At 49.5% G+C, this 21,563-nt stretch overlaps 1 protein-coding gene across 1 annotated transcript in view; it reads left to right on the top strand.

The window, feature by feature from the left end:
* The first annotated feature begins 321 nt into the window (after nucleotides 1-321).
* The window catches only part of LRRN2 (leucine rich repeat neuronal 2), a 408,631-nt gene continuing 387,389 nt past the window's right edge, over nucleotides 322-21,563 (top strand). Inside the window, exon 1 of the mRNA XM_069633117.1 lies at nucleotides 322-1,690. The gene's annotated coding sequence lies outside the window, so the exon portion shown is untranslated. The remainder of the gene's footprint in view (nucleotides 1,691-21,563) is intronic.

Here is a 21,563-nt window from a genome sequence, read left to right as displayed (position 1 = left end):
GACGGGGGCGAGCCCCCGTGGCTTAGACTGCAGCAGAATGTGGGTAACATACACAAGAGCCCAGGAGATGGCAAGATGGGGTGCTCTGGGGAAGGATGTGGGTCTTTTGAGGACTCCCGCTTGCTGGCAAAGCCAGGAGCTATTCCCATAGGCCAGTCCGGTACTGGACTGAGGCGCACTGAGAAGGCGTGTACCGACATATCAAGCCGAAATGAGCTGCCACTGCGCTGGGAGCCCAGTGCGTGCAGTTACAAATGAGAAGTGAGCGGGGTGAATGACAGCCCCCCCCCCCCCCCATCCCCTTCTCCCGCCCCCCACCTCCACTCCCTCCCACACAAGGGCAGAGCACAGAGGGAGAGAGAGGCGCACAGGCGGTGCACACGGGCAGCAGTCGGTGCTCAGCCTCTGGAAAGGGGGGGACACCGGACGCCCCCTGTCGCCCAGCAGTCGGGATCGGGCCGCTCCTGGCCCCCGGAAGGGAGAGTCGTCGAGCATAGTCCCTGTTTCTGGCGGAAGGATACAGTTCTAGGCTCGCGCCTGAAGGCTGCTTTCGAATGAGTGGGACCCAGACGTTGCCATCGGAGCCAGAGCCGCGGCAGCCAGACGGTCTCTTGAAAGGAAAGCCAACAGGCTAATGCAGACCTCGCTCGGCCATCTCTAAGGGTGGGCTGGGTCCCTTGGTCCCTTGGGTCCCTGGGTGCCTTCTTCAGGCATCCCTCATATAATGGAGAGGACTGGGGCGGTGGAAACGCAGGGTGGTTCCGGAGACCTGAACAGCCGAAGGGGGACCTCCCAATAAGCGGAGGGATCAGACCCTTCCTCAGACGGTCTAGACCAGACCCGTCGTTACGCACACGAATGGTCAAGAACCTGTCGTGGTCTGTATCAAGACGCTGATACGCCACTGATCGGTCTGGAAGCCCATCGCTCTGCAGTGGCAGCGGCGAAAACCTACAAGATTGGTTTGGAGGCCAGATGGTCTTCGTTGGAGCCATCAGTATGCCCAAGGATGTGTCGGGAGACAAATGCAGTCTATAGAGGCACCCTAAATGTATGCCTGATCAATCCGGAACCACACCATCGGAGTACGCTTGAAGAGTCGTAACGAAACCAGTCTATGGCAGCACCATTGGAACACACTTGATCGGTCCGGAACCACACGGTCTATAGCAGCACCAATGGAATACGTTTGATCAGTCCAGTACCATACCAGTTAGGCTTGATCCGTCCGGAACTACAACAGACTATAGTACCAGTTGATGGGTCTGGAACATGTTTGATTGGTCCAGAGCAACACTGCCTGTAGCAGCAGCAGCAAAAACGTTCTTGATAGCTCTATAACCAGTCTATACTATGACCATTTAAACCCTCTTGTTCGGTCAAAAACCATCCAATTGGACCAAAACTCTGCCACTCCATAGCGTGGTCTCCACACGCGGTGGGTCAGTTTGGAACCCAGTAGAGGATTCACATCAAAGCTTTCGATACAGTTTGGTCCTCGCCAAGACGATCTACACTGGCGTACAGCTTGGCCCCCAAACCCAAGACCGTCTCCAGCGGACCCGTTGATATGTTGACGGAGCGGTCCGGCCGCCCAATCGATACATAGCAGAGTCGTGAATTGGGGTGTGAAACTGGGAAGGGGCATATGCCGCACACCTGCCACAGAGCCGGGCGTCGCCACCCTGGGGTAAGTGACCTGCTACGTCTTGCTGTGCCAGAGGGTTTCTGAGGCTGGCATCTTGGGCGGTGTTGGGGTGCCCGCTGCCCGCTGCCCACTGGCGTCAAGTGGACATTGGTGGTTTTATATCGTGCTATTTCATGTATATTTCAAGCATCAGGTTCCACCTGCTTTGCTGGACATCTCCCCCCTTATCTCCCCCGCTCTGGCTGTCCATCTGCATGGATCAGCCCTCCAACCCCACCCACCCGTGCTTATTTATCGATAATCTGCATAGACCCCTCTCTCCTCTGTTTATCGACCTGCACTGCACATGTCTCTCTTCTGACTGTTTCACACCCTTCACTGTCACCCACCTGTGGTATTTGCCTGTATATTGCCTGTCTCACTCCCCACCCGTGTCTCTCTAACGCTCTCCTCTGGCGTGCGTGCCTTGGGCTGTATCCTTCAAGACTCACGCCCCTCCATGCCTCACTCTCCACTCGCGCACCCCCCGGATGTGTGCCTTGGTTTGTATCCTTCCCACCTGTGTCTCTCTCTCACCTCCCTTCTGACCTGTGTGCCTCACGCCCCTCCATGCCTCACTCCCCACCTGTGTCTCTCTCTCACCTCCCCTCTGGCCTCTGTGCCTCGTGCCCCTCCACGCCTCACTTCACACCTGTGTCTCTCTCTCACTTCCCCTCTGGCCTCTGTGCTTCACGCCCCTCCACGCCTCACTCCCCACCTGTGTCTCTCTCTCACCTCCCCTCTGGCCTCTGTGCCTCACGCCCCTCCATGCCTCACTCCCCACCTGTGTCTCTCTCTCACCTCCCCTCTGACCTGTGTGCCTCACGCCCCTCCATGCCTCACTCCCCACCTGTGTCTCACTCGCGCCACACCCCGGCCTGTGTGCCTTGGTTTGTATCCTCACGCCCCTCCATGGCTCACTCGCGCAGTCTGTCTCTCACGCTCCCCTCTGGCCTGTGTGCCTCACGCCCCTCCATGCCTCACTCCCGCGGTCTCTCTGTCGCGCTCCCCTCTGGCCTGGGTGCCTCACGCCCCTCCATGCCTCATTCCCGCGGTCTCTCTGTCGCGCTCCCCTCTGGCCTGGGTGCCTCACGCCCCTCCATGCCTCACTCCCGCGGTCTCTCTCTCACGCTCCCCTCTGGCCTGTGTGCCTCACGTCCCTCCATGCCTCACGCCCCTCCATGCCTCACTCCCGCGGTCTCTCTGTCGCGCTCCCCTCTGGCCTGGGTGCCTCACGCCCCTCCATGCCTCACTCCCGCGGTCTCTCTGTCGCGCTCCCCTCTGGCCTGGGTGCCTCACGCCCCTCCATGCCTCACTCCCGCGGTCTCTCTCTCACGCTCCCCTCTGGCCTGTGTGCCTCACGTCCCTCCATGCCTCACGCCCCTCCATGCCTCACTCCCGCGGTCTCTCTCTCACGCTCCCCTCTGGCCTGTGTGCCTCACGTCCCTCCATGCCTCACGCCCCTCCATGCCTCACTCCCGCCGTCTCTCTCTAGCTGTCGTGTTTCTCCAGCTCCCTCCCTTGTTTTTGAAATGATTGTCTCTCTGTGCGCTTCAGTTCCCCTCCCCGCTCTGCCTGCGCCGGTAAGATAACTCAGTGGGTTGAGTGCTCGCTGCTGCAATCTGAGCGTGATCTGTAGGTCGCAAGTTCAAATCCCGGCAAAGGCCAACTCAGCCTTTCATCCTTCCGAGGTCGATAAATGCGTACCAATTTCGGTTGGGTGATATTGTATGTAAATATGTGCTCTGTAAAGCGCTTTTGATTAAGGCGCTATAAAAATAACACATTTTACCCCCACATTCTTATAAAGATTGGCGGCACACCGCCACCCTCATTTTCTTATCCAACCTAAAGATCCCACTCCTTCTTTATAAACTGCCTTGGCCCCGCCATGATTATTCGTATTGATCCAGGAGACCCCCATCTCCCTCGTGTTCTGGGGGGGCGGGGAGGGGGGGTAACCACAGCATCCATATTATTATAAAGCCAAGATATTCCAGTGTCCTCCTATCAAGCTGTCGACTTCCCCCAGGAGAGACTGACATCTCAAAGTCGGGGGGAGGTCGGGGTGTGGGGAGGGGACCTAAGGTCTACTCTGGAGACATGGATTAATGTCCCCTGGGTACCCCCGTACCGCTAAGGGGAACGCACTCTGCTGAACTGTAGACCCTGCTTGGTACGAGCATCCCTTCCGAGACACCGGCATCCCCCTCGTCCTATCAGAAGCAAGGGGTGCAGGCACAGAACGCAGTGGTCAGTAGGAGCCACAGGCGGGTGCTGCCATTGGAGACCACGGGGCATAGTGTGTGTGGTCCAGAAGTGCTTGAGAAGGTCTTGGCATGGGAGGGGGCTTAAGTGAAAGGCCCCAGTGGACCAAGCACGTTGTATAGGATCAGGGGTCAGTGCTGGACACTTATGGAAGGAGAACCTAAGTTCCCTCTAATGTCCACGCTTGTGTTTCTAGGCACACGGCGCACTCGTGCTCACGGGTCTTTCAGGGGGGAGAACAGCTGCGGCCCCTTTCCATGCCCCCCACTTCTGTCCCCCTCCTCCAGTCCTTTACCCTGTCCCATAAAGCACGCTGAACATGCCCTGAAACCGGCATTACTCTCAATACTAGAATCTCACACAAACATACATGTAGTTGGCATGATCCTTTGCTGAGCCCAGGAAAGAGTTCATGATCCCAAGGTGGCATCAACGTGGCAAGCGTGGGCTCGTCAGCTCCGTGCAACATTGCCCGAGGACGGACACTGACATTAGGGTGCTATTTAATATCCAGCTGGACCTAATGACTCGCCGGGCTCTTCCCTGGAGCTCTGCAGGAAAGAGCCGAGGCGGGCGCAAGTTGCGCCTCTGTGCGGGGTGTCCCATCAACCCTTGGTGAGTCCGCAAGGTGCCCAGAAAGGTCTCGCAGAACCCCGAAAGCGCTGGAGCACTAAAGACGCCATCCAAGGGACCAGACGAAACAAATCCCAGAGTGCGCTGCAGTAAACCTGCAGCGCACTTTCCCTGTCAAAAAGTGCGGCAGCGTCTGGCCAGCCTAATGTGCGCTTACTCACGACGGGCCGTGTTCTGGTGATGCCTAATGTTTGACTAATAGCCGTGGATATAGACGGGTCCACGCCTGAGTCAGGGGTCTTCTCACTCACTGCAATGAGCCACGTGACTTCTAGCCCACGCAGACGCAGCCAGGAGTGTCCAAAAAGTGGAACTATTTACCGGAGCAGGGGGATTTCTCCGACACTCCACTGGGCAGCCGACACCCAACCCAAGCGCAGGACACCAATGGTTCATATTATAAGAGCCCCTTTTGCATGTATATTACGCCTTTTAGAGTGCGCATTGTATTAATACCTATTTTCAGGGCGGGGGGACCCCTGACCCCCCTTACCTCTCCTATACTCTCCTTTCATCCCTCCCCTTTATCCCAATTTTAACCCAAATCTGCTTTTTTTTTACATCAAAAACCCACCCCTCTCATTAACTTTTCTTTCCTTTATTTCAATATGTTTCTGCTTTTAGGTATTGCTCGCCCACTCTGTTATTTTCTTGCAATATTTTTTCATCTTTGTAAATGCATTCTTTATTATTTCCTGCAATAATATCACTGGATACCCATTAACATCTGGAAAGGCCCCCACAGAGCTGCGGAGGGGGCCTGTACGGATTTTGGATGGGCCTTGCCCACTCAGGCCCTACCCCGCCTATGCCTCTGCTGGTCTATGGTCCGTCTGAACAGTTAAGAAGTTTCTAAGTGGACAGAGTCTGAACTTTTTCAATGCCCATATTATGGGCAAATATCCCTTCTCTATAGTAGTCTACTTTTGGTCCCGTGAAAGTAGGCTCCTATTAATGGGGGCGCCCGATGTGCCTTGACCCGCTAACTTAACTGTACTACAACAGCCCTTGTGCTGGGTTAATTGCACAGTTTTATGCAATCAATTATGGTCAAGTTTAGGAGCTTTTGGAACAGGAGCTGCCCAGAGGGCACCTTTCACTCTCTGAAAAGCTGCCTCGCGTCGCTCTATCCAATTCACAGCCCAAGCTTGATTTTGGACCTTTGGTCGGCCATCCACTCGTTGAGTGACACACATATAGAACAATGCTAGGCCCCGTCTTGCACTTTGTGATAGTGGCCAGGCCGGCATGTTGTAAGAACGGCAGCAGCATTTTATTTATTTATTTTAAATGTTTTACCTTTGTATAGCGCACAAACAGCCCGTGGGCTTCCAGGCGCTGTAATTCCAGAGTAGAGCCATCTAACTGGCACAAAAGACTCTGTGTCACGGAAATAAGTCACAGATCTCATTAAGATCAATTATAAAGTTATTGACCGGCCTCTGAAAAGTGAAAGATATCTTCTTGGGTTCAGTAGGCGTACCCACATACTGAAAATGTCTCTTTGGATAGAAGACTAGCTACCTCTCTTTCACACTTTCTGGGCCGGGGAGGAGGGGGGCAATCGTGTAGAAACCACGGGTCCTGGTAAAGGTGCACAGAAACTGCTCTGCTGCCAGCCTGCCCATGAGCTGATCAGCAGAGGGGGCGCTGCGGTCATCCACCTTGCAGAAGTACCCAACACTGTGAAGTGCAATCACATGTCAGAGCGAGTGCATTCAGAGTGCATTCAGAGTGCTCAGCCATCTTTAAGACACTGTTTTGCAAGAGACCAGGTCACGGCAATATTCCGCGTCTGTTGTCAACGCAGTGGTCCGTGGGGACGGTGGAACCCTCATATCCCTCTCAGGCCAAATGACCCCCCTCCCACTTACAATGAGGCAAGATTTGCTTTTTCTTTCCTCTGGTGCTAATCCACCCGCCCCTCCTCTGTTGCTTCTACATAGCAGGGTCTTAGGTGGCCTGTAGGTCCTGTAGTTAGTTTGCTGTAGAACCAGCTCTGCGCGCCGAACTGTCCTCCCTAATGTCAGATAAAAGGGCCTACAGAAGGATGGGGCAAGTACCAAGATTCAACTGATTGCCTGGATATCAGTGCAATGACCGTCACACTCCCTCCACTGAGCCATCTTTCCCCATTTATAAATAAGACCAGACCCCAGATCTACTCTTCCTCGTCTGGTTCAAAATGGAGCCGAACCGCGTCTGCGCGGCTCTGACAGTACCTGAGCCAGATTGCATGAGAGACCTTGGTTCCAGCCAAGAAGTTCAGCTTATTTATCTATTTATGGTCAGAAGAATGCTCCAATGAGCCACTTGTTCCCAGGAGCCCCCATATATGGTGTTTCCATGGCAATGCTTGCAGATTTTGGCTATCTGATCCTACCAAGCGTGGCCAGGTCATGGGTGACCTGAAGGGTCTTTATAATCTGGATCTACCTTTGTCGGAGGTGCACAACAGATTAGACGCAGGAGGCGCTTCTGTGACAGGTTCCATGTGAGGTGGCAAAGTCCCAGAGAAGATGGCTTCACAGTCTCCATCTACAAAATATTTACATTCTGACTAACTAAGTTCTTAAATATTTTGGAGAACATTTAGCCAAGGTCTTCCACACCACCATGGTGGGAGGGTGTTATCCGCACACCTTTTCCCTTGTCCTCGTCTCTGTTATCTAGAAAGTGGCTGAAGATTTTGACCAGTGTTCTTCAAATAGTGCAGGTTCACTTCTTAAAAATGATTTTAAAATATGTGCTAAAATCCTGGCCAACAGGATAAACAAGGTTCTACCCATCCCTGTGCAGAGAGACCAATCAGGATTAGGGGTAGAAGACCGGGTTCGGGCCAATGTCAGAAACAATGTCAGGCACACAATGGACCTAAGATTTACCGCTCTCTCTACCAGGGAGGAATTTCTGATTGTCTCGTTTGATGCAATAAAGGCTTTTGACATAGGTGAATGGCCTGTCCTTCTGTGTACTCTGAGTTTTGGTGAAGTCTTTGAGTGTAGCCTTTCGGGTATCGTGCATGCAATGGGGATGCAGAATAACTCCAACACCAAATAATCGAACCAACTCAGGAAGATGGCAAAGGTTACTGTTTTAATATCAATTATCTAACACTGGGAGCTACAACGGACATCAACGGACGTTCACTCGAGCTCTCAGTACATTTCACATAAAAACACATTAAAATACAAAACATTTATCATAGGTGATGTCACACTACGTGGTAAATGAGAAAAACCTACGAGAGGCTGTGATAGGCTCAAGGGGAACATTTAAGTATACTTTCTACAAGGGGTGGGATTGCGATTGGATATCTACTGTCAGGTGGACAACTTATGCCCACCTCTAAAACATGTCATCTTCAACACTATTAAGTACATGGTATATCATTGGTTCTCAAACTACAAGGCCCTTGATTACATGGCCCTCTATAATTGTTTGGCATGCTCGTGCCATGTCTGGAACATTCGGCTTACTTAGAAGCACGTAAGCTCAAACCCAGGTGCCAGGAGGTGGACCTGACTTTGCCTCCCCACCCAATTTGCCCAACATCTCTCATCACCCATGCCTTCTGCCATGAAGATTGTCTTTGAACATGGCCTTGCAGAGTATTCTTGTCTCAGGGAATATAAGGAAGTGCGAGCACGCACTATCGTTGTTCTAGGACTCCAAACTCAACTCTATTTCCATCCTTGGCCATGTGACAGGTGACCACGATTTGGTCAATTTTGCAGCATTTAAATGTCTTATATGAATAAATCTTGGCACGCATGGTGTTCTTTCTTTGCACCTTAACACGGGATGATTCAGCTTTTCACGTTCACTGCCTTTGAGAATAGATAACCGGCCTTGGCTGCCTCAGCTTTGACAACAGGCCAGACAGCCTCTCCATTTGTATCCACAATCTCAGCTAACTCTTTGCTGCAACACAGTTCTCAGCCCTTCTTCTCCATGGGTCCTGGCTTACAAAATTTATGAAACCGATGTCCAGCTTTTATATAATGGCGGCTCTGCCTGCAGTCTATTCACTACTCATAGCCAGCTTCTAAGATCACTTAGTCTACTTGCGTTACAGCACCTGTACAGTTATTGAACGGCTTGCATTTTCTGCAGTGCTTCTTACACGTGCACTCTTCTCTTTACATATGACAGTTTACTCGATTCTTAACATCGTCATCAGTTTCCATAAGATCCATGCATTCTCTTCAGCCAATATCTCAGGGCGTCACGCTCGTCTTTCGTGATGTCACCAGCTCCTCTTTCACTCTTTTTCATATTCCTTCAGGGAGTTCCTCCCTCAGATTGTCATCTAATTGGAGATACATTTGATAGGGTTTTCCCAGTGGGTACCTTCTCTCGGATATTCGCCGTGGTATGGTCACACCTGCTGGTGTGAAGCACGGCACGATCTTAGGCTTCCACACACAGGAGGTAGTGGGGCGGGACTTTTCTGCAGAGGCGTGCAGCTGCTCCTCTGCATCTTTATCAAATGAGCACTCACCAAAGAAAGGGGCCCAGCTGCCTCTGACTCATTCGCGTGGTCACTAGGCAAGTTGACCACCTTTCTTCTCCACTCTGCTCTACTAATGGGGGCACAGGTTATTAGAACTGGGCGTATTCTGTTCTTCATGAGACAAGGGTAAACCAGTAGACCAAGACAGACACAAAATACCCCTCTTCGCTGATACAGGCCTGCTCCTTAGTGGTCAGTTCGTGCAGACTAAGAGAAAAGCATTAATACAGAACTCATTCAAGCGTCAAAGCCAATCTTAACCCATTGGTTATCATCATTTGAGTGCTATCCCCCAAGAGGTGTGTGCCACTGCCTCCTCGTTTCCTCTTTCAATCAACTTCTGTTTCATGGTGCAGATATCCTCATACGTGAGTTAAATATCGGTCCCTTACTCACGGTATGAAGAGAAGACCTTCCTTTGTGGAGTCTCGTGCCCATCTCCAGGTCCGTACGAATGATCGCAAGTACAGTGTTAGTGACCCCTCGTTTTCTTTCTCTTCATGCTCCTTCTTCACCGCACCCAAAAAGCAGTGTTTGGATGGGCTCGGATGTTGCCTTCTTCATTCAGAGCCAGGGGGGGTGCACTTATTCTGATTTTCAACTATACTACGATGAGACCCGTCTTAGAATGATAGTATCGCATTTCCCCAAAGTAGCAAACTCGCTGAATGACATTAGAAGATGTAGTGGATTACCCACAAGACTACCTTTGGAGACCCCATACATGAACCCCACCTTCAGGCGCAAGCCAATATCTTCTCAAACCTTTCTGACCAGTTTTGCACATATGGGCAGGACGGGGGTCCCGGCCACTCCCGGCCTCCGCACCTCTCGTCTCGGCTTTTAGGGTATGAAGACACAGCCTATTTTGGTGGCTGGAGAGATGAGGGTCTGGAAAGGAGTTGGGTCCTTTTTATGGATGATGTCCCAGAAGTCCTTCCCCATATAAGGTCCATGGCCTTCGCTGGTCCGATATTTGGAGTGTTTGTTAAAGGTTCCTCATAGATTGTACTTTACACCAGACCACTTGAGCATGGACAATCCCCTATGTGTTCTATGAGGTTCTGGTGGGGGAGAGAGGGGGTGTTGCAAGGGGCAATTCTATAAGTATATGGTGGTCCTGCCGAGTGATTCAGATTCTTGTCAGAGTCGGGAACCAGGATCAAGGCCCTGACTGGGGATCCTCCTATTCACCAGAAAGTGTATAGTCTTCGCGACCCCTCTTCCCGGCGTATCATTGTGTGGCACGGGTCTAACTAAAGGAAAACATGGCGCTAAGGGATAATTGTTTAAAGGGGGGACTTATCTACAAATAGAGAAGTAAATTGGTGCCTTGCTCAATGGTGTTCGCATTTACCGCACACCCACCACTCCGCGTCCTTGCCGCACTGGGACTGAGATGTAGACCCCGCCCTCTTTGTGAGTATTGATGGGTGTGTACATATATCTCAGCCCCTCTGGCGCACTCCTCGTGACCACACATTGGGTCTTTCCTGATGGGCTGTGAACCCTCGAACCCGGACGGGAACCTGACGCAAAGTATGGCGTATTAAGGTGACCTTTTCCAATCTCCCATGCAATTATTATACAGTAGCGCGTTGCAAATTACCTATATATATATATACATACATAACAGGGATCAAGTCAAGGGTAGACCCGGGCGGAAGGAGTCCACCCACTTTTTTCAGAGGGTGAACTCAGTCCCCCCAGCTAAAATGAGAAACTTTGAATGTCCTCATTGAATTTATGAATTAAAGCCAAAGTCACCAGGTTTGCAGGCCAGACACTTCACCACTGTACTATATGGCCTGACAAAAAAAAACAAAAACTAAAGTTGATATGTTCCATTTTGGTATTGGAAGTTCCAGGGAAAGCATGTGTATGGGTTCTTGGAGTTTAAAACATTCAACCCTTTTAAGGTTTAAAAAAAGCACCATTAGCGGAAAATATCCTCTCTTGGTTTGGTGTGTGTGTTGATTTTATGAAAGGCAAATGCCATTCGTCCTGTGCAATTTGGGTGGTTATGCAAAGCCAATTTAATGAAATGTGCATATTTTGCCTTGATATGATAATTTCCGGCGACGTCGCATCCCATTGCGTTTGTTGATGAGCCCGCCCTCTGCACACTTTCATGGTTAGGACTTGACCGCTGGTACATGGCGCGAGTAGGACAGTAGTGGCTCGAATGATGGGAGACGTGAGATTTCTGGCCTTTGATGTCGCCTGGATATGTCTCATTACAGATGTTCATGCCTTTGGTAGGGTGGTTCTTCTGTTGGCTATCGACGTATGTGTTATCCTCTCGATGTATCCTTCTTTCTAGGTTGTAACTCTGTTTGGATTGCAATAGGATGCCCGGACCAGCTGTTTAAATGATAATACATACTACATTACAACAACAAAAAAAAGCTTAGATGTCTCCAGGCATCTCACTCTGTTGCCCCTCCCCCACACACTCTTTCAAAAAGGCACTCGGTGCTGTTACTGCCGGAGCGGTGTTTGGGAGCTAGCATAGCTGTGCCCCGCCCTATTCCAAGGTGCCCCCACCCTGCTGTGCTGTTTCACTAAAGCCCTCCTCTGGGGACAGGAACAGTGGGTAGATAGTCACTCCTTTTTTGTTCAGAATGAGGGTCAAACACAGCAGAAGTCCATACTCCTCTGCAGCAGGTTAATCCTGCGATGCTGGTAGAGGAGGGTCCAGGGCCACGGCCGAGACCCTCGCTCTCTATAAAGGTACACGTTACCAGAATACTATGAACTGCCCAGTGGCCTCAACCTTACACAGACTGCCCAGGATCATTGTGGTTTAACATGCCCCTGGCAGCTTGCAAATATCTCTCCTAAGGACCCCCACCTGTGGTAACAACTGTGTGGGTCCCTGTGAGGGATTTGACCATCCGCACGGTGGGTGTACGCTCGCCTGGGCTTTTTACATTTTAAAAAATTAAATTAAATGATGGTAGATCAACCTCTGGAAAATGTGTGGGGCTAATCCGCACACATTTTCCTATGCTCACTGTACGACATACACAAGACCGTTAATATGCATGATGTCGACCTAAAGCCAGCTCCCGCCCTAAAGTATCAATGACAGTGAGCTGTCATCTCTGGTACATGTGTTCACAGTAGGCAACCCCTGCAGGGGACCCCATTCTATTCAGGGGGGTAGGAGTATTTGATTTGATGGAGACAGAAAGTCTGTTCTCATATGGACCCTGGCAGAAGGTGTGCCTTACATCTTTCGCCAGTGAAGGAATGCCAGGATTTCCAAAGAGGGAAGCAGGATCCCACCCCTAACCATCTCCCAGTGAACAGAGGGTGATACTGAACCCAGAGGACCCTCCAAACAGCTCCAGGACCAGTACCCAGCCAGCACACAGCGTGCCATACTCTCTGCAAGCAAGCTTCCCAGGTGGGAAATGCTAGAGAGTCTCTGCCACCAGACAAACTTTGACAATAGAAAGGGCAGATCCATGGAGCCTTTGATATTTAATTATGCTGACCATGTGGCAGGTGGAAGGTGTTTCCTTCCCCTTTCCTAGATGCTTTGGTGTACCCGCGGCTGTCACATTCCAGCTGAACATGACAGGGGGACTGTGCCTGTAGGTTGTGTCCACCCAGAGTACACGTGAATGTGTGTTTGTTATGCATCAAGAATAGGAAAATGTGTGCGGTTTAGCCCCATACATTTTCGGAGGTTGATCTCCCATCATTGAATTCCTTTAGAAAATATCAAAAGAGCCCAGGCGAGTGCACACTGGTCGTGCGGATGATCTAATGAACTATTGCCATTAATAACGTTACTGATTACCCTCCTGTCAGTATCCAGAGTGCATCCCTTTCCCTTCTTGAAACTGTCTGTCCTCTGTACTCCTTTACAGAGTGGTTTGTATTTTGTAGTGCTGCTAGAACTGCCTGTTGTGATAATATTTAAGTAGATATTTGTATACAACGTTGACTGGACAGTCCCTTTTATCATTGGGTAATAATTGCATTTTCGCTGTGTTGCAACTATTCAGCGATCCACGATCTTGCAGAGATAAGCCTGCCGTCCCATCCATGTTACCAAAATTGGATAAGGGGGTTTTTATAATTTACTTGTATTTTAATCTGTTTGGATCCCTTCTAGTGTACTAGAGGTGAGGGGTTGATTGATGCTTTAGAATCCGATATTCATCCCTGGACCACTGGTGCCCCAGAAGTTAATCTGTCACAGTCCCTTACATTATCCTCTCTGTGGCAGGTCAACACTGCCTCATGCCTTCGGGACTTCTTGTGATTCGCTGGATGTCAACATGCATGCCTAATCTACTGACCACTTCCTACAGACCCCTGGAACTCACTCATCCAGATACATCCCACCCTAACCCACTGAGCACCTTTCTGCAGACCTCTGCAACTCAATCATCATAATGCATGAAGCCCTAACCTACTGACCTCCTTCTTACAGACCCCTGGAACTCACTCATCCAGATACATCCCACCCTAACCCACTGAGCACCTTTCTGCAGACCTCTGGAACTCAATCAACATAATGCATGAAGCCCTAACCTACTGACCTCCTTCTTACAGACCACTGGAACTCACTCATCAAGGTACATCCATCCGTGACTGATCACCCTTATGAAAACCCGCGCTCATGAAAATGTAACCCCGAGGCTATATCAGGGCAAAAAAATGCGTCGAGCATGATTTCGCTGACCCTGTACCCACCATGCCAGCTTCTTTACCATCCTGATGGGCACTCCATGTCACACTTAGCACAATCTCTGGCCCTCTTAGTGCCTTTCTAGCCATGTCTGGCCTCTGTATCCTGTACCCCAGAATCGCCCACCTTCCTGCGAACGGCCATTTACTCATTAGCAAAGCTCGCCGCGTGGCACTGCACCCCCAAAGCACGATACTAGGGCACTTGGAGCAAACCAGTGCACAATACCCCACCGCCCCCCAGCGTGTGGGTTTCAACCACCACAGGTGCAGATATGCGCCCCCCCCATTTGTGTCGAGTGGTTGGAACCAATTGCCCACCAGTCCTCACCCCTGAGCCCCTTCACACCTGTGCAATCTCCGTGCAGAAGAGCTGTCATGGCATGAGCAATGACCAGGCAGCCCCTGCCAAGCTTCCATGCCAGGCCGCTGCTCTTACATATGACCCAGCCTGGGTAGAGCCACTGCCAGCAGGGCATGGCAGGGATTTGGCAAGTACAGCCCCTGGGCTTCATCCGGGCTCTCAGTGCCCTCCCTCCACGGCTAACTGGGTGCCCCAGCTGCCTGCCCTCTGGAACTCCATTCCAATGCGTTGGCGGTGTCTCTTATCTGCAGCAGATGAGCGCTGGCAGTCTCCTAAGTTAACAGTCAGGTTGAGTATGAAAGGCTGGTCTAATGGAGTGAACACGTTCATCTCTCTTTAGTCCTAATGAATATTTGATAGCACCAGCTTCACTCTGCTTTCTATTGTGACACAGGCTCTCTATCTCTCTCTCTCCGTGCCCCTCTCTGGCTCCCCCTCTCTCTTTCTCTCTCTCTCTCTTTCTAGCTCCCTCCCCTCTCTCTCTGCCCCAGCCCCCACTCTTTCTCTCCCTCCCCTCGCTCACCACCCCCCCCCTCTCTCTCTATATATATATACATATTCAAGGAACAAACTTTAGTTGCAGGGGCATTAAGCACCCAGATACCTGAGGGTTAGGTGCCTGCTTTAAATAAACAAACCAAACCAAACTTAACACTACGAAATCCCTGAAATTCAGCTAAAGCCACCTTAACTTCACACCCCCTGTTGTGCAGCCTATGACCACAATGATGACATCACAGATCACATCACTGATGACAGCAGTAGTTACAATGTTGTAGGACAACAATGATAACATTACAAATCACATCACTGATGCCATCATTGGTGACAACACTAATTACGTTGTATATAACTGATTACATAAGTAATGACATTAGGCATAACTTTGTTTATAAGTTAGCTCATGGAAACTTTGATTAGCTTAAGAGCTATTTAGGCCGTGGATTTGGCCATGACAAAGGCTGTGGTCACTGGCCAACACCAAAGGCCATATCTAGTGGTCAGTTTGTTTTCTAAAATACCAATGTGCATGGTTAAAAGCCATGCCTAGTAGCCCAGCTCTGCTTTCAAATATACAGTGTGCAACGTTGAAAGCTGTAGTCAGTGGCCATGGCTAAAGGTCACAGCTAGTGCCCATCAATGCCTTAGAATATGCAGTCAGCACAGCCAAAGGCCATGGCCACTGGCTAGTAGTGTGATGAAAACCACGGCTAGTGGCTGCTTAGTGTACATAATATATAGTGAGCACAGTCGAAGGCTATAGATAGGGGCTGGTTAGTGCTGTATACTACACAGTGAGCACAGTCGAAGGCCATGGCTGGTTAATGCTGTATAATACACGCTGAGCACAGTCGAAGGCCATGGCTAGTGGCTGGTTAGTGTATATAATATACAGTGAGCACAGTCGAAGGCCATAGCTAGTGTCTGGTTAGTGCTGTATACTACACAGTGGGCACGGTCAAAGGCAATGGCTAGTGGCTGGTTAGTGCTGTATAATACACAGTGGGCATGGTCGGAGGCAATGGCTAGTGGCTGGTTAGTGCTGTATAATACACAGTGGGCATGGTCGAAGGCCATGGCTGGTGGTTGGTTAGTGTTGTATAATACACAGTGAGCACAGTCGAAGGCCATAGCTAGTGTCTGGTTAGTGCTGTATAATAGACAGTGGGCACGGTCGAAGGCCATAGCTAGTGTCTGGTTAGTGTTGTATACTACACAGTGGGCACGGTCGAAGGCAATGGCTAGTGGCTGGTTAGTGCTGTATACTACACAGTGGGCACGGTCGAAGGCAATGGCTAGTGGCTGGTTAGTGCTGTATAATACACAGTGGGCATGGTCGAAGGCCATGGCTGGTGGTTGGTTAGTGTTGTATAATACACAGTGAGCACAGTCGAAGGCCATAGCTAGTGTCCGGTTAGTGCTGTATAATACACAGTGAGCACAGTCGAAGGCCATAGCTAGTGTCCGGTTAGTGCTGTATAATACACAGTGGGCACGGTCGAAGGCCATAGCTAGTGGCTGGTTAGTGCTGTATACTACACAGTGGGCACGGTCGAAGGCAATGGCTAGTGGCTGGTTAGTGCTGTATAATACACAGTGGGCATGGTCGAAGGCCATGGCTGGTGGATGGTTAGTGTTGTATAATACACAGGGAGAACAGTCGAAGGCCATAGCTAGTGTCTGGTTAGTGCTGTATAATACACAGTGGGCACGGTTGAAGGCCATAGCTAGTGGCTGGTTAGCGCTGTATAATACACAGTCGGCACAGCCGAAGGCCATGGCTAGCGGCTGGTTAGTGCTGTATAATACACAGTGGGCACGGTCGAAGGCCATAGCTAGTGGCTCGTTAGTGTTGTATAATACACAGTGAGCACAGTCGAAGGCCATGGCTAGTGGCTGGTTAGTGTTGTATAATACACAGTCGGCACAGCTGAAGGCCATGGCTAGCGGCTGGTTAGTGTATATAATATACAGTGGGCACGGTCGAAGGCCATAGCTAGTGGCTTGTTAGTGCTGGATAATATACAGTGAGCACAGTCGAAGGCCATAGCTAGTGTCTGGTTAGTGCTGTATACTACACAGTGGGCACGGTCGAAGGCAATGGCTAGTGGCTGGTTAGTGCTGTATAATACACAGTGGGCATGGTCGGAGGCAATGGCTAGTGGCTGGTTAGTGCTGTATAATACACAGTGGGCATGGTCGAAGGCCATGGCTGGTGGTTGGTTAGTGTTGTATAATACACAGTGAGCACAGTCGAAGGCCATAGCTAGTGTCTGGTTAGTGCTGTATACTACACAGTGGGCACGGTCGAAGGCCATAGCTAGTGTCTGGTTAGTGTTGTATACTACACAGTGGGCACGGTCGAAGGCAATGGCTAGTGGCTGGTTAGTGCTGTATACTACACAGTGGGCACGGTCGAAGGCAATGGCTAGTGGCTGGTTAGTGCTGTATAATACACAGTGGGCATGGTCGAAGGCCATGGCTGGTGGTTGGTTATTGTTGTATAATACACAGTGAGCACAGTCGAAGGCCATAGCTAGTGTCCGGTTAGTGCTGTATAATACACAGTGAGCACAGTCGAAGGCCATAGCTAGTGTCTCGTTGGTGCTGTATAATACACAGTGGGCACGGTCGAAGGCCATAGCTAGTGGCTGGTTAGTGCTGTATACTACACAGTGGGCACGGTCGAAGGCAATGGCTAGTGGCTGGTTAGTGCTGTATAATACACAGTGGGCATGGTCGAAGGCCATGGCTGGTGGATGGTTAGTGTTGTATAATACACAGGGAGCACAGTCGAAGGCCATAGCTAGTGTCTGGTTAGTGCTGTATAATACACAGTGGGCACGGTTGAAGGCCATAGCTAGTGGCTGGTTAGTGCTGTATAATACACAGTCGGCACAGCCGAAGGCCATGGCTAGCGGCTGGTTAGTGCTGTATAATACACAGTGGGCACGGTCGAAGGCCATAGCTAGTGGCTCGTTAGTGTTGTATAATACACAGTGAGCACAGTCGAAGGCCATGGCTAGTGGCTGGTTAGTGCTGTATAATACACAGTCGGCACAGCTGAAGGCCATGGCTAGCGGCTGGTTAGTGTATATAATATACAGTGGGCACGGTCGAAGGCCATAGCTAGTGGCTTGTTAGTGCTGGATAATACACAGTGGGCACGGTCGAAGGCCATAGCTAGTGGCTCGTTAGTGTTGTATAATACACAGTGAGCACAGTCGAAGGCCATAGCTAGTGGCTGGTAGTGCTGTATAATACACAGTGGGCATGGTCGAAGGCAATGGCTAGTGGCTGGTTAGTGCTGTATAATACACAGTGGGCATGGTCGAAGGCCATGGCTGGTGGTTGGTTAGTGTTGTATAATACACAGTGAGCACAGTCGAAGGCCATAGCTAGTGTCCGGTTAGTGCTGTATAATACACAGTGAGCACAGTTGAAGGCCATAGCTAGTGTCTGGTTAGTGCTGTATAATACACAGTGGGCACGGTCGAAGGCCATAGCTAGTGGCTGGTTAGTGCTGTATAATACACAGTCGGCACAGCCGAAGGCCATGGCTAGCGGCTGGTTAGTGCTGTATAATACATAATGGGCACGGTCGAAGGCCATGGCTGGTGGTTGGTTAGTGTTGTATAATACACAGTGAGCACAGTCGAAGGCCATAGCTAGTGTCTGGTTAGTGCTGTATAATACACAGTGGGCACGGTCGAAGGCCATAGCTAGTGGCTGGTTAGTGCTGTATAATACACAGTCGGCACAGCCGAAGGCCATGGCTAGCGGCTGGTTAGTGCTGTATAATACACAGTGGGCACGGTCGAAGGCCATAGCTAGTGGCTCGTTAGTGTTGTATAATACACAGTGAGCACAGTCGAAGGCCATGGCTAGTGGCTGGTTAGTGCTGTATAATACACAGTCGGCACAGCCGAAGGCCATGGCTAGCGGCTGATTAGTGTATATAATATACAGTGGGCATGGTCGAAGGCCATAGCTAGTGGCTGGTTAGTGCTGGATAATACACAGTGAGCACAGTCGAAGGCCATGGCTTGTCGCTGGTTAGTGCTGTATAATACAAAGTGAGCACAGTCGAAGGCCATAGCTAGTGGCTGGTTAGTGCTGTATAATACACAGTGGGCACAGTCGAAGGCCATGGCTAGTGGCTGGTTAGTGCTGTATAATACACAGTGGGCACGGTCGAAGGCCATAGCTAGTGGCTCGTTAGTGTTGTATAATACACAGTGAGCACAGTCGAAGGCCATAATACACAATGGGCATGGTTGAAGGCCATAGCTAGTGGCTGGTTAGTGTTGTATAATACACAGTGAGCACAGTGGAAGGCCGTAGCTAGTGGCTGGTTAGTGCTGTATAATATACAGTGAGCACAGTAGAAGGCCATGGCTAGTGGCTGGTTAGTGCTGTATAATATACAGTGGGCATGGTCTAAGGCCATGGCTAGTGGCTCGTTAGTGCTGTATAATATACAGTGGGCATGGTCTAAGGCCATAGCTAGTGGCTCGTTAGTGTTGTATAATACACAGTGAGCACAGTTGAAGGCCATAGCTAGTGGCTGGTTAGTGCTGTATAATACACAGTGGGCACGGTCGAAGGCCATGGATAGCGGCTGGTTAATGTATATAATATACAGTGGGCACGGTCGAAGGCCATAGCTAGTGGCTGGTTAGTGCTGTATACTACACAGTGGGCACGGTCGAAGGCCATAGCTAGTGGCTCGTTAGTGTTGTATAATACACAGTGAGCACAGTCGAAGGCCATGGCTAGTGGCTGGTTAGTGCTGTATAATACACAGTGGGCACCGTCGAAGGCCATAGCTAGTGGCTCGTTAGTGTTGTATAATACACAGTGAGCACAGTCGAAGGCCATAATACACAATGGGCACGGTTGAAGGCCATAGCTAGTGGCTGGTAAGTGCTGTATAATACACAGTGAGCACAGTGGAAGGCCATGGCTAGTGGCTGGTTAGTGCTGTATAATATACAGTGAGCACAGTGGAAGGCCATGGCTAGTGGTTGGTTAGTGCTGTATAATATACAGTGGGCATGGTCTAAGGCCATGGCTAGTGGCTCGTTAGTGCTGTATAATATACAGTGGGCATGGTCTAAGGCCATAGCTAGTGGCTCGTTAGTGCTGTATAATATACAGTGGGCATGGTCTAAGGCCATAGCTAGTGGCTCGTTAGTGTTGTATAATACACAGTGAGCACAGTGGAAGGCCATGGCTAGTGGCTGGTTAGTGCTGTATAATATACAGTGGGCACAGCCGAAGTCCATCACGTATGGCATGTTATTTTAAAATATACAGTGGACATGGCCAAAAGATATACACATTGCTCAAGGTCAAAGGCCATGGCTAATGGCCCATTTATCTGTTAAACTAAACTTTGGTTAGTGGGCACAGCCAAAGCTTGTGGCCACTGGCCAGTATTGTGCTACAGTCCATGGCTAGTGCCTGATCAGTGTATATAATATCCAGTGGACAAGGGTGAAGACTCGGGCCACTGGTGAAGGCCAAGGTCTATGATTGGTGGCCTGCTTGCACATGGGTGAAGGTTGTGACCACTGTCCATAACAGAACACCATGATTAGTACGCATTCATATATTGAAATATATTTGGCCATGTAAACTGATCATGTCTGAAGGCCATGCTTAATGACAGATACTGTTCTAATGTAAATAGTGATGTGATCTGTGATGTCATTATTGTGGCCATAGGCTGCGCAACAAGGCGGCGTGAAGTTAAGGTGGCTTTAAGGGGTTTTGTTGCGTTAAGTTCTCACCTTAACATCCCTGCAACTAAAGTTTTTCCTTGAATTTCAGCGGTTTTGTTACAATGTATTTCTCACCTTAATGTTCGAGCAACGGAAGTTTTCTTCCTTGGAAATGTCAAAGGTTTTGTTATGCCGTACATAATTGACATTACTAATACAAACAATTGGGCTCATGAAAACAATATATGATGTGTAGAAAGTAAAATAAAAAACGAAATTGTACAACCACATTCACCCCAAATAAACCTGTTGTTAAATAACTTTGTTTGCATATGTCCTTAACTTTTTAAAGTATTTTCATTTATATGTGCTGTTGATAAATAGAACGTTATTAAAGTGTTACAGTGTACAAAGACTATACTCAATACATCTTAAAAGAAGTATATATATGTGTGTGGGTGTGTAGATATGTTTTTTTCTTCAAAATACATGCACGGATAGATGCAGCAACAGCTGGGGGGGTCCATTAGCGGCTCCCACATGGGATTACCTCGGCTATGATAAAAGACATAAACATATGTCTTTTTTTGAACACACACTGTATTGAAAGGATCAATTAAAGGTCTGTGATCCATATTTATAGTGTATGTTTTTATTGTCTATTTTTATAACTTAAAAACTGTCCGCATTTTGGGGGATAAGAAAAAAAGAGGTAGGAAAAACACTAGGATTCATATATATATAACAAAAGGTTAAAAAAAGAACTTTTATTTTTTTTCGCATTTTATATTTTGTACATTGTTTAAAGTTTTTTTCTAAAGAATGGGGTGAAATAATGAACACTTAAAAATATACCAATGTTGGCAATTGGCCATATGTTCCAAAAGAGCCTTGCCCAAAGCATCTAGAGTGCAACCTCTCACCTCGATCGTACTGTAACAGGTTTTGCACATCACAATAAAATTAGAAAGATCAGGTGCAGGCAGAATGGACTGAGGTTGGGTGTTACTTGGTGGAAAATAATTGGTGGTGGAATTGGAAGTCTGTGGTACAGATGATAAATCCTCGGCGCGGATCTCGCTCCATGTGCTTTGACCTTATGCTTCACCGGAGCCTTCCTGTAGGATTCATCCACTTCATCCCAATGAACGCGGACAAGAT

The sequence above is a fragment of the Ambystoma mexicanum genome, chromosome 13, assembly GCF_040938575.1.
Source record: "Ambystoma mexicanum isolate Mex_15411 chromosome 13, UKY_AmexF1_1, whole genome shotgun sequence".
NCBI lineage: Eukaryota > Metazoa > Chordata > Amphibia > Caudata > Ambystomatidae > Ambystoma > Ambystoma mexicanum.
Note: the sequence above shows the minus strand (reverse complement) of the source record. Positions and strands in the feature narration are given on the sequence as shown.